The sequence below is a fragment of the Rousettus aegyptiacus genome, unplaced genomic scaffold (assembly GCF_014176215.1).
Source record: "Rousettus aegyptiacus isolate mRouAeg1 unplaced genomic scaffold, mRouAeg1.p scaffold_m13_p_16, whole genome shotgun sequence".
Classification (NCBI taxonomy): Eukaryota; Metazoa; Chordata; class Mammalia; order Chiroptera; family Pteropodidae; genus Rousettus; species Rousettus aegyptiacus.
Genome location: NW_023416291.1, coordinates 50999615 through 51010116, shown reverse-complemented (window position 1 = coordinate 51010116; position 10502 = coordinate 50999615). Strand labels below are relative to the sequence as shown.

The 10502-nt window shown below is 45.6% G+C and overlaps 1 protein-coding gene and 1 long non-coding RNA gene across 2 annotated transcripts in view; one reads left to right on the top strand and one right to left on the bottom strand.

The window, feature by feature from the left end:
- Nucleotides 1–941: 941 nt before the first annotated feature.
- Nucleotides 942–4695, bottom strand: LOC118612469. The gene is made up of 2 exons (XR_004954973.1): nucleotides 4509–4695; nucleotides 942–1356 (listed from the first exon to the last, which is right to left on the bottom strand). It is a non-coding gene; the product is annotated as an uncharacterized LOC118612469 (long non-coding RNA).
- The window catches only part of FNIP2 (folliculin interacting protein 2), an 87421-nt gene continuing 80980 nt past the window's right edge, over nucleotides 4062–10502 (top strand). The window contains exon 1 of the mRNA XM_036234013.1: nucleotides 4062–4084. The gene's annotated coding sequence lies outside the window, so the exon portion shown is untranslated. The remainder of the gene's footprint in view (nucleotides 4085–10502) is intronic.

Sequence of the window (10502 nt, the reverse complement as noted above, 5' to 3'; positions counted from 1 at the left end):
CTTAACTACCAGCCTCTTCATTTGAACACATTCTAAAAGGCAAACACTGTTTGAGGCACTGGTGTGTGTAGCAATGAATGAAACTCATATTTTGCCACTGAGGCATTTATGTTCTACTGGGGGAAGGACAGATAATAGAAAAATCAAGAAAATATTGTGAGTGTTATGTGGAAAATTCAAGTACTGTAAGATAGTTAAGGGGGATTTGGATCTTGCTATTTTATATGGAATAGGAAAGGAAAGCCTCTTAGGGGACACTTGAACAGAGACCTTAACGAGGTGGGACAGCGAGTCATACGCATCTGGCAGGCAGGAGCGGGGTTGACATGCCGAGGCCCACCACGTGGAGGTCAGTATCGGTGAAGCAGAAGCGATCGGGGATGTCGAAATTGGTAGGCGATAAGGTGGGCAGACTTAGAAGATCGCTATCGTAAGGGTTTCGTGGGTCCTTGTTAGGGCTTCTCCTTATCCTTCCAGTGAGTTGGCATATTAAGAGTCCTAGCAGGAAACAGCTGACTTGGACAGTTTGAGTAGAGTTTTCTTAACATTTATTGGGAATTATTTTTCTCAGTAGCACTTACTATCATATAAACAACTCTCTTTGTTTGCCTAGTATGTTCCATCCCAAATCCCACCAGGCTGTAAACACCATGCAGACAAAGCCTGTATTTGATTCATCGCTGTGGCTCTTGCGTCGCACACCAGTGCAGAGTGGTGCTCCAGAGTGGTGCTCCACAGCGGTGCTCCACAGCATGGCGATGAAGAGTGTTTGCTTTGGGGAGAGACTGGGCCCAAGTCCAGACTCTGCCACTCAATAGCCTGGTTCTTTCGGGCGAGCAACAAACTCTTTGTAAAATGGGAAAGGGGGTGCCTGATTCATAGACTAGTACCGAGAGTTTAGTAAGTTCATATGTGTGAAGCACTTATGAGACTTCCTGGTGTATAGGAAACATGTTTTTCCTCTTTTATTATGAATTAAGATTTATTGTGGGATTGCACCAAGCAAAATAAGATACGCACAGAGGAGTAACTGTAATACGATTCTATTGGTATGAATTTCAGGGACAGGCAAAAAGTAATCTGTGATAGGGAAAACTTGGAACAGCGGTTGAAGACGCACGCTCAGGTTGTGGGGGTGGCGTGAGGTGAGAGCAGGAACTCTATGGAGTGAGGAGAGTGTTCCATATTTTGAAAGGCGTGTAGGTCACATACTCCGAATGACGCTCACAGCCTGGCGGCCCTTACGGACCCCAGTGACCATGGGGAATCCAAGTGTCCCAGCAGCCCTCGGTCCCTGGAAGACCCCAGGAGTGCTGTCTGCAGGAGATCTCCTTCAGATCAGCTGCCACACACAGTCTGAAAGTTAAGGGAAAGAAAAAGATACGTCACTCAAACGGCAGTAAGAAAAAGCTGCGGTACCAATGCTCGTATCAGACAAAATAGACTTTAAAACAAAGGCTAAAATAACAGTAAAGAAGGGCATAGCAACTAGAGGCATCACTATCACAAGGGAATACAACCTTTGTAAACATATACACTCCCAATATAGAAGTGCGTGTGTGTGTGTGTGCGTGTATACATACATACGTGCATACATACATGCATACATGCATACAGCACTTATTGACCAACATAAAGGTAGAGATCAACAGTAATACACTCAGTGTAAGACTTTAATACCCCATTGACACCAAAGGACAGATCATTCAGACAGAAACTTGATAAGAAATCAATAGCCTTAGATGAAACACTGTATAAAATGGACTTAATTGATATTTTCAGTGTTTTCGCCCCAAAGCAGCAAAATATACATTTTTCTCATGTGCACATGGAACATTTTCCAGGATAGGCCAAATGTTAGGCCACAAAATGAGTGATATGAAACAAGAAATGAACTACAAAAAAACAAAACCTGAAAAATACACAAACCATGGAGATAAACAATAAGCTACTAAACAATGAATGGGTTTATAATGAGAGTAAGAAAAATCAAAAGATACCTAGAGATAAAGAAAAATGACAAAATCTTGGGACACTAAGAGGGATATTCATACAACGCAGGCTACCTCAAAAAAACAAGAAAAATTTCAAATAAAGAATATAACCTTATTTAAAAGAATGAGAAAAAGAACAGCAAACAAAACCCTGAATGTGTAGAAGGAAGGAAATTATAAAGATCAGAGTGGAAATAAACAATATAGAGTCTAGAAAAGCAATACATAAGTTCAATGAAACAAAGTGCTAGTCATATAAAAGAATAAACAAAATGGATAAACTTTTAGTCAAACTCATCAAGAAACAAAGAGGATCCAAACAAATAAAACCAGAAATGAGAGAGGATAATTAAGTACAGAGCTCACAGAAATAGAATGAATTCTAAGAAAGTACTATGAGCAGTTGTATGCCAATAAATTGGAGAATATAGAAGAAATAGATGCATTTCTGGAAACATAAAATCTCCCAAGACCAACTCAAGAAAACAGAAACTATGAACCGAATGGTTACCGTCAATGAAATCAAACCGGTAATCAAAAGACTTCAAAAAAACAAAAGTCCTGGGCCATGTCTTAATAAAGCCACAACAGATGCAGACTTTACTTGTTTTACAGGATACTGACCAATATTGACAGCCCTACGAGGTAGATGCTCTCAGGAAACAGAAACAGTCAAGATGCAAATGATCGCTCACCAGCATGGGTACTTAATCCACCATTTTAACAGCGAAACTCTGAAGGGAAAAACGAGTTTCCATTGCTATCATCTTTCTCTTACCTTTGTGAAATTTCAGCACGCCATCACTCATAGCTAGTTTCCTGCCAAAGCCAGAAACCCACACTATAAAAATTGCCAGTACAAATTACAATGGGTCCAGAAGAGATCATTTTGATTACTTATATCTATGGAAATACATTCGCTTCTTTGAGCCTCCAAGAGCCCTCCTCTGAACAGGTGTAAGGGAATCCAGGTGAGAAACGGCTCACTTCCCGTGAAGGAAGGAGAGGCAAGGTCGGTGATCTTAGGCACCTTGCCTTGCCTCTATTATTCATCATCGGAAGAGCTAACGTTATATGGCACGTCTGAAGAAGCTGCTTGAGGTCTGGCAAGGCCATGATCGCCGCAAGCTGTTTGGAGAGCTCTGCGCGGAGGCTGGCGTTCTCACGGAGCTTGGGTGGGCCTGGGAGTTAAAGTGAACTCAAACGTGCCTCTCCTACGGTGACTCCTCCTTTCCCCAAACCAAACAGAATCTCCGTTGATATCGGATTATTATGTGCTTTCACTGTTACATGTGGACTGGAAAAGCATCCCCTTGTTATAAAATAGCTTCCCTTTAAGTTTCTAAATCTCTGGGTTCACGTTCACGTGGAACTTTTTTACAGAAATTCCGCACGGTGGACCCAAGACGCCGACCAGAGAAAGCGATTCGAATAAGAAGTTGAACAGCAACACAACAACAACAACGACAACAGCAAACGCGGAACTCTGACCCGGGTACGGCAGAAGCACGCCGACACCGCGGGTGTCCCGAGGGCCGAGCCCGCGCCGTGCGACCGGCGACCTCGCGCGCGCCGCGCGCGCGCCCCGCACGCGCGCTCGGCGACCGGGCGCTTTGCACCTGCACAAAGCGAGCGCGCAAGTCCAGCGGCTTTGTCTGCGACAAAGGTCCGCCCCGCGGCCGTCGGGCTCCCCTCGGGGCCCCGGCCCCGCCCCGCGCGCCCCTCGAAGCCCGGCCGGGCGCGGCCCGCCCCCCGCGGGAGGCGCGCGCCCGGGGCGGGGCGGGCCGGGCCGGGGCGGCCGCGCGCCCCCCGCAGGAGGCGGCGGGCAGCGCGCGCGGCGGCGGCGGCTCCGGCTCAGGCTCGGCCGCCCGCGGCCCCGGCGCCGAGCAGGTCCCCGGCCGCAGCGGCCCCGCCGCGATGGCCCCGCCGCCGCCCCCGGCCGCGCGCTGAGCCGCGCGCCCCGCGAGCGCCATGGCCCCGACGCTGCTGCAGCGGCTGTTCAGCAAGAAGGGCGGCGGCGGCGGCGGCGGCGGCGGCCCCGCGGCGCCCGCGGCCCCGGCCAGGGCGCCCCGCGACGCGCCCGCCTGCAGGTAAGGGGGCCCCGGGCGCGCGCGCCGGGCGCGCCGGGCTGCCCGCGACGTCGCCGGCATCGCGGACGCGCCGGGTCCCGGTGCTGGGGCGGGGGTGGGGGGTGCAGGGGGGGGTGCCCCAAAACCTCCGCGCGCGGGAGCCCCCCCCGCCCCCCCCCCGCTCCTTCCCTCTCTTTCCCGACTCCGCTCAGGGTCCCTTCCTCCGGCGAGAGAGTTGGGTCCCCCCCCCCCACCCCGGGCGTGCGCTTGCTGGGCTGCGGAGATGGGGGCGATTCGCGGGGAACGGGGACGAACCCCTTCCCGGCGCCGCCGCCGGGGCGCCTCTGCGGGCGCCGCGAAGCCGTGAGCTGTCATTGTGCGCGCAGCGCCGACCTATTGTGTACGTGACGGCATCTCGAAGTTGCGAAGGAGCAAAGCACAGTACCGAGAAAGGCGGCGTCCTTCTTGCTCGCTGCACAGGACAAGCTCGCAGACGGGCGAATGGAAGTGTGCAATTTGCACGTCACTGCGAAGGCCGGTGCCGCATGATGTGCGCGCAGGGGCAGTGCCATCCATGCTTTGATGCAACGGCTGGGGTTGCAGCTTCAAGAAGCGGATGCATGCGCTTAATAGGTCCGACTTCCGAACACACACCTTGGAGCAATCCTAGCTAGCATTCGCGGAGCGTGTGAGACCTTAAATGCTCATTCATTGCTCTCACAGCCCTGTAAGATCGGCGCTGTTATCATTCCCATTTTACAGATGGGGAAGCCCCCGCCAAGAACTCGCTTCGACAGATCCACAGCCACACGGGGCACAGCCTTCATTTTGACCTAAACAAACGGGTTGACCACAGAACCTAATCTTTAAAAGATTCGCTCTTCTGCCTTCAAGGGGTATCTCTTAAAAGATGCTTTAAGATGCTCTGTATTGCCTTTGAGCACACTGAAGTTGGGAAGTTCATTTATTTATCTTGAACCGGTTTTATTCCCCAGCAAAATTTTTAATTAAACATCTACTTCCAACTCTAACACTGCTAGGTGCTTTTTGGCAAAAAACGTCTTGCAAAAGCAATTTATAATTAAACAAGTATAGACCCAGTATAATAAACCTTTTAAAAGTTTCCAGTGAGACTTCGCATACATTTTGGATTAAGTTTTACGTTCTAGAGTTTGCTTTTCTTGAACTCCATTCCTTTAAAAGACACAGCCCCTCACTGCATTTATGTGAACATTAAATACAAATGTTTCCTATGTGGTGTTTGGAAGGTAAATTGTGAGGACTTTCAACTCCCTAGTTAAATTCTCCTATTTCCTTTCGGCTAACTGAGTCCTTATAATAATTTGAGTAGGGAATTCTATTCCTTTCGCGGCTTTGAGGACCAGTGGGGCTGGGCTCCTCCTCAGCATGGTTAGAATTACTTCAGACCCAGGGTGTGTAATTTCTTCTTCCCTCCCGGTAACCCAGACTTCATCAAGGGAGCCAAGCCTGCGGAGAAAAGGGCACGCGCCTTACAGGTGTCTTTGCTTTGGCAGCCGTTTGTCAAGGACGTTTAAAGCCGTTTCGATGCTGGCGGAGATAGTTGAGTTACATTGTCACTGTTTCCTGTGCTCTCTGCCCGGTTGCCCACCACCATCACTTCCTCCTTCCACACATTTAACTGAGTGTATTTTGAACAAAACGCGGCTATATTTAGGCCTTGGCCATATTAGGGAAATTGATTCCCATGTGGTGGGAACATTTTCAGTAGACCGTTCTAACTTTCCATCGGTGTCCCGTGAAGAACACAAAATTATGCCAAGGACTGCGTTTTTTTTTTTGTTTTTTGTCTTTTTGTTTTGTCATTTTTTTTTTGTTGTTTTAAATAGACCCGATTAGGATTTTGTACAAGTTTCTGAAGTATATGTCTTTGGGAGAAATAGAGATCTCTTTCAAACAGCTCACCTGAACATCTCACCTGACAGCCCTGCTCGGGGGTCCCCTGGAAAAATAAGTGAAGTAGCAAACCTCAGTAAAGACCCGGGAAGATGGGGACAAGTCAGCCAGCGCACATCAGATCAACCAAGAACCGCCAAGCGAGACTTTCCTCCTGCTCTCTTCCCCTGACTTTGAGATGCTGTGTAGCCTTCCGGGAAAAACCTCCCAGAAACTCTCTTTCTTGCCCTGCAAAATATGACCCTCTGTTTCATCTTATCCAGATTTAACCAAATAGGAGCTAGCATGTGCTTTCTGACGAAGGGGGTGTCTCATATAAGTGATCCGCCGCCCTTGCGAGCCTACTTTATGGTCGAATAGATTTTGAGAAGTTAAGGTAAATCCTTAGGTTAAAAAATCTAGTATTCCTAATATGAGTTTGAATTTGTATTCTTAAAGTGCATTTAAATATAGTAACTAACTTGTAGATCTTGAGAATAAAAGGTCTCCTGAAGATTCGGGGTGACTGGCAATTTCGTATCATATATTGCCATGTATTTGTGGGGGGTGGGTGGGAATTAAGTAAAAATAAGATCCAACTTTTTATTAATATCATCACAGTCAGGATTCCTTCTCAAGTGTATTTCTTGTAGGATCTTGACAAAAAATCCTTTTCATAATTTTCAGAGAAGGGGTTGCTAGGAAAACAGAAAAGGAATCAAAAGATTGAATTTACATGTTTGGGAGAAGTAGTTAGGATCACTATATGATTATGGTATTTGAATTGTAAGTTCTATTTAAAGTTATAAAATTGCTTGTCTTCAGAATGCTTTCACTTTTAATTAAGTGATACATAAATATATATTTGAATAACCCTTTGTTTCAGAGGATAAGTTAGAATAAAAATAGATTATTTGTCTGGAGGCTCAAGTCAAAAGTAGAAATGGGTTCTTGGTTCCCTTGGTTTTAAGGTCACCGTGTTCATTTACAAAATTTTTAAAGCCACGATATGCTCAGGGACATAAATGTCTCTGGTAAATGAGCGGGCTAGTTTCCCCCTAAAATGTGTGTGCGACAGGAAGGTAAAAAAGATTGCGGGTTATCGAGTGTTAGATGAAGCGAGTAAGCATGTATACCGCTCGAGACGGGAGGAGCATGTGCAAGCATTCTGGCTGCTCGGTGGCCCGCGGGAAGCGTAGGCTCCACTCCTCCCCGCCAGTCCTGAGTGGCCTAGTTAGTGCTAATCCACACTGTTCTGCTGGAACAACTTTAAGTAATCTGTTACTGGGTTAGTATAAACATGATCTAATCCACTTATCAGCATCATCAAATAGCATCTGAGGCCCATGCGCTCGTGGCTTGGTGCTCCAGTTGGTACCGTCCGAGATAGGACACGCTTAGTCCCACCTACTGGAGTTTGCAGTCCAGAGGACAGCAGACTTTACGCCAGGAAGAATAAACAGCATGGACCCCATTGGAAACCGTGACAAGAAGATAAAGTAAATCTTTATGTTAAGTACCACCTTAAGAACCCACAGTTCTCATCCTTGGTATGACTGAGGTTGGGGCGGGGACTTCCCTGTTCCCTCGCACAGAGGGAAATCACGCAGAGGTGCGTCCGGCGCTCAGGACACGAGCGTTTCTAATGAGACTTTTCCGGGGTAGGGTGGAGAATCTTCTGGAAAAAATCCAGTTTAGTTCCACGAGGGTCATATTTTTAATCCCTGTGACGTAAGATGTGTAACACGTAAATAACAGTTTTCGATTTATGTGTAACTGCTTTCTAAAAGCGTCCCTGGTTGTCGCCTTGCCTGATGCTTCGGATTTATCGGCTCACTCATTGTATCACATCTCTCTGTCGTGAAACATGACATGCACCCTGGGGAGCTTTTAGAGATTTTCGTCAGAGGTAAAGAAGGGACTGTTCCATCTAATGAAGTGGGTTCTGTTGACAGCACTTGGGGGACAGATCGAGGAGACTGTCGATTTCGGCCAGCCTCAGGTACCGAGTGAGACCAAGCAAGTCTCTTCGTTTCTCTGGTCCTCGGCTCAGTCATTGGTAAAGTGGCAGTCCTATATAAAATAAGGTTGTGGTGAGGAGGTAACATAACGAGTTTGAAAAGCTTTTGAAAAGATAAAATGCAATACAAAGTAATTTAAGTATTACCAAGAGCCTTTGAAGTCATGGAGTTCGGGGTTATTCACATTGAGGCTTTCCTAAAATCGAACCATTTTTCAGAGATCTTTTTCTTTCTGTCGATAGGAGACTTGAGACAGAACCGAAGTGACGTGTTTTTATTTACTTATTTTTTCACCTTGATTTTTCACCTTTCGTCCGTGATGAAACAGAGACCTTAAACCTTCAGAATCAAGGCACTTAGCAGGCTGTAACTCAGACCTGGATGGAGGTGACCGGGAGGTCAGGAATATGCTTAGGAGTCTGGCATATTTGTATTCAGAATTATTTATAAGGTTTTATTATCAAGAGTAAAATCTTATTTAGCTGGAGGGTAAAATTTGTTAAAAATAATGATATTTAAAAAATGATATAGGTGCTTAATGGATGATATTCTGCATGATACTCTTAATTTACATATACATATGTTATACATGTATACATATCACATACACACATGCACGTGTACATACATGTGTATATGTGTACATATACAGACAGGGAAATGTGTTTTCAATAGACAAAGTAAAAACAAGATATAAATTTGTGTGAATAATATTTAAAAATAGGCGTACGTAATTGATTATGCATATGTGGATAAGGCTCGGGACAGTGGTTGCCAAGGGGCAGGTGAAAATTTTATTTTACTCTTTCGTGTTTTATTTTTCATGGGCATTTTGGATTTTGCTCTAATGAATCTGTGTTACTTTTGTGATTTAAATTATTTCAGACGTTAAATAGTCTTTCGGATATTTTACACCATGAGCATAACATTTGTGGAGAAACCTGATTTGAATAAAATCTCTATAGAATTTTTCCTCATTGGTAAAATAACTATTGGTCCCTGTTATTAAATGTAATATACTGTGAATTTCAACGTAGTTTAAACCTAAGTACATGATGAGCCTTAAGAGGTCAGTTTAATTGGTGATGTGGGGAATGGTCTGGTCTTCACCTACGCAGATCTCAAGTTTGTGACTGAGAAAGAGCTAATTAAGATGTATTTGAAATATATATATATCTTTTAAAAAAGTGACACAATCTTTTAGATACTGGGAAAACTTGGATAAGTTAAGGGGATCAGATTACATGTTTTTAGAAGCCAAGACATGCATTGTCATTTTAAGTTCTGAAATGTGAATTGGTCACGTTACCCATTGTCATTTGCCTTAGTAGGTGGTCCTGGGGGTGGGCTAGGCATGTGCTCTTGTACTGAGCATAGCTCTAGAGAGAGCATTGGTTTGTGTGGTAGCTTTAGGTTGTGTTTCTCAAGGTTTGTTTGTGAGGTCATCTTAAGGAAGCCAATTTGCCATTGTGTCTCATTGGCAAAGGAAGTTGTAAAAAGATTCTCCTAGCATTCATGAAGTGCCCTGGCTGCCAGCGTGAACTCCTGGTGGGTGAATCTGATTTGCACACTGGTCCTGTGATTATTTCTCCAGCCACTGTTTTTCTTAGTGTGGGCGAAAAGGAACAAACGTTTTAAAACCCTGATTGTCCAAGTCCCTCGCCTCGTGTGAGTTGCTAGGCCCGCACCATGAGGTCAGGGTCTTGGCCGTCCGAGTCGGTCTTTCCCTTTTGCGTGTAAGAGCGCTGAAATATTTGGTGAGTTCCTCCTTGTGGAACATTCTTCATTTCAGGTGTGTGAGAAATGATTATTATGTAAAAGAGGAAAAACAGGATGGACTTTTCCAGCTAACTGGGCACGAAACAGTGATTTCCCGCAACTCCACCCCGTCTGTAAATGGAACATCCATGAGTCACTTCTCGGGGTCACACAGGCACTTTTGTACCCAGCGCTTGAATGGGAGGGTGGGATGGGACGGAGGGGGATGGGCCGGCGTCTCACTTGTGTTCAGTCCGAATCTGTCCGGCTGCCGTTATGATGGACTGCTGAAGAGGACAGTGCGTCTTCACGCACATCAAGCCACACATTTTTTTTCCCCCTTATTGCACTTTCTGTTTGTGCCAAAGTAATACAGTATATTAAGCACAATAAATGTAGCCATTCATACATAATGCTGCAGATGAGTACTGTGTAGCAGAGGGCTCTTTCTGTTACATGAGATTTTAACGTTAGTTTGAGTATGGGGCCCTGACTGTCATATTTCTCTCTGTATGCCTTTCATTCTTTCATATAGTTAGACTATTTTCCTAGTTAGTTGTCCCTGGGTTGTGCTTAATTTCTAAATCGTACTCTAGAATAAATGCCAAGCAGAGTGTTGTTATAAAGAGATATGCGTGCTGCTTTATAACAATGATTTTTGTCACCACACCTAAAACTTTTTAATCATAAATAAGAGCATTTCTGTATTTGGTAAACCGCATCTTTCAGTGAACGATCGTTGATGT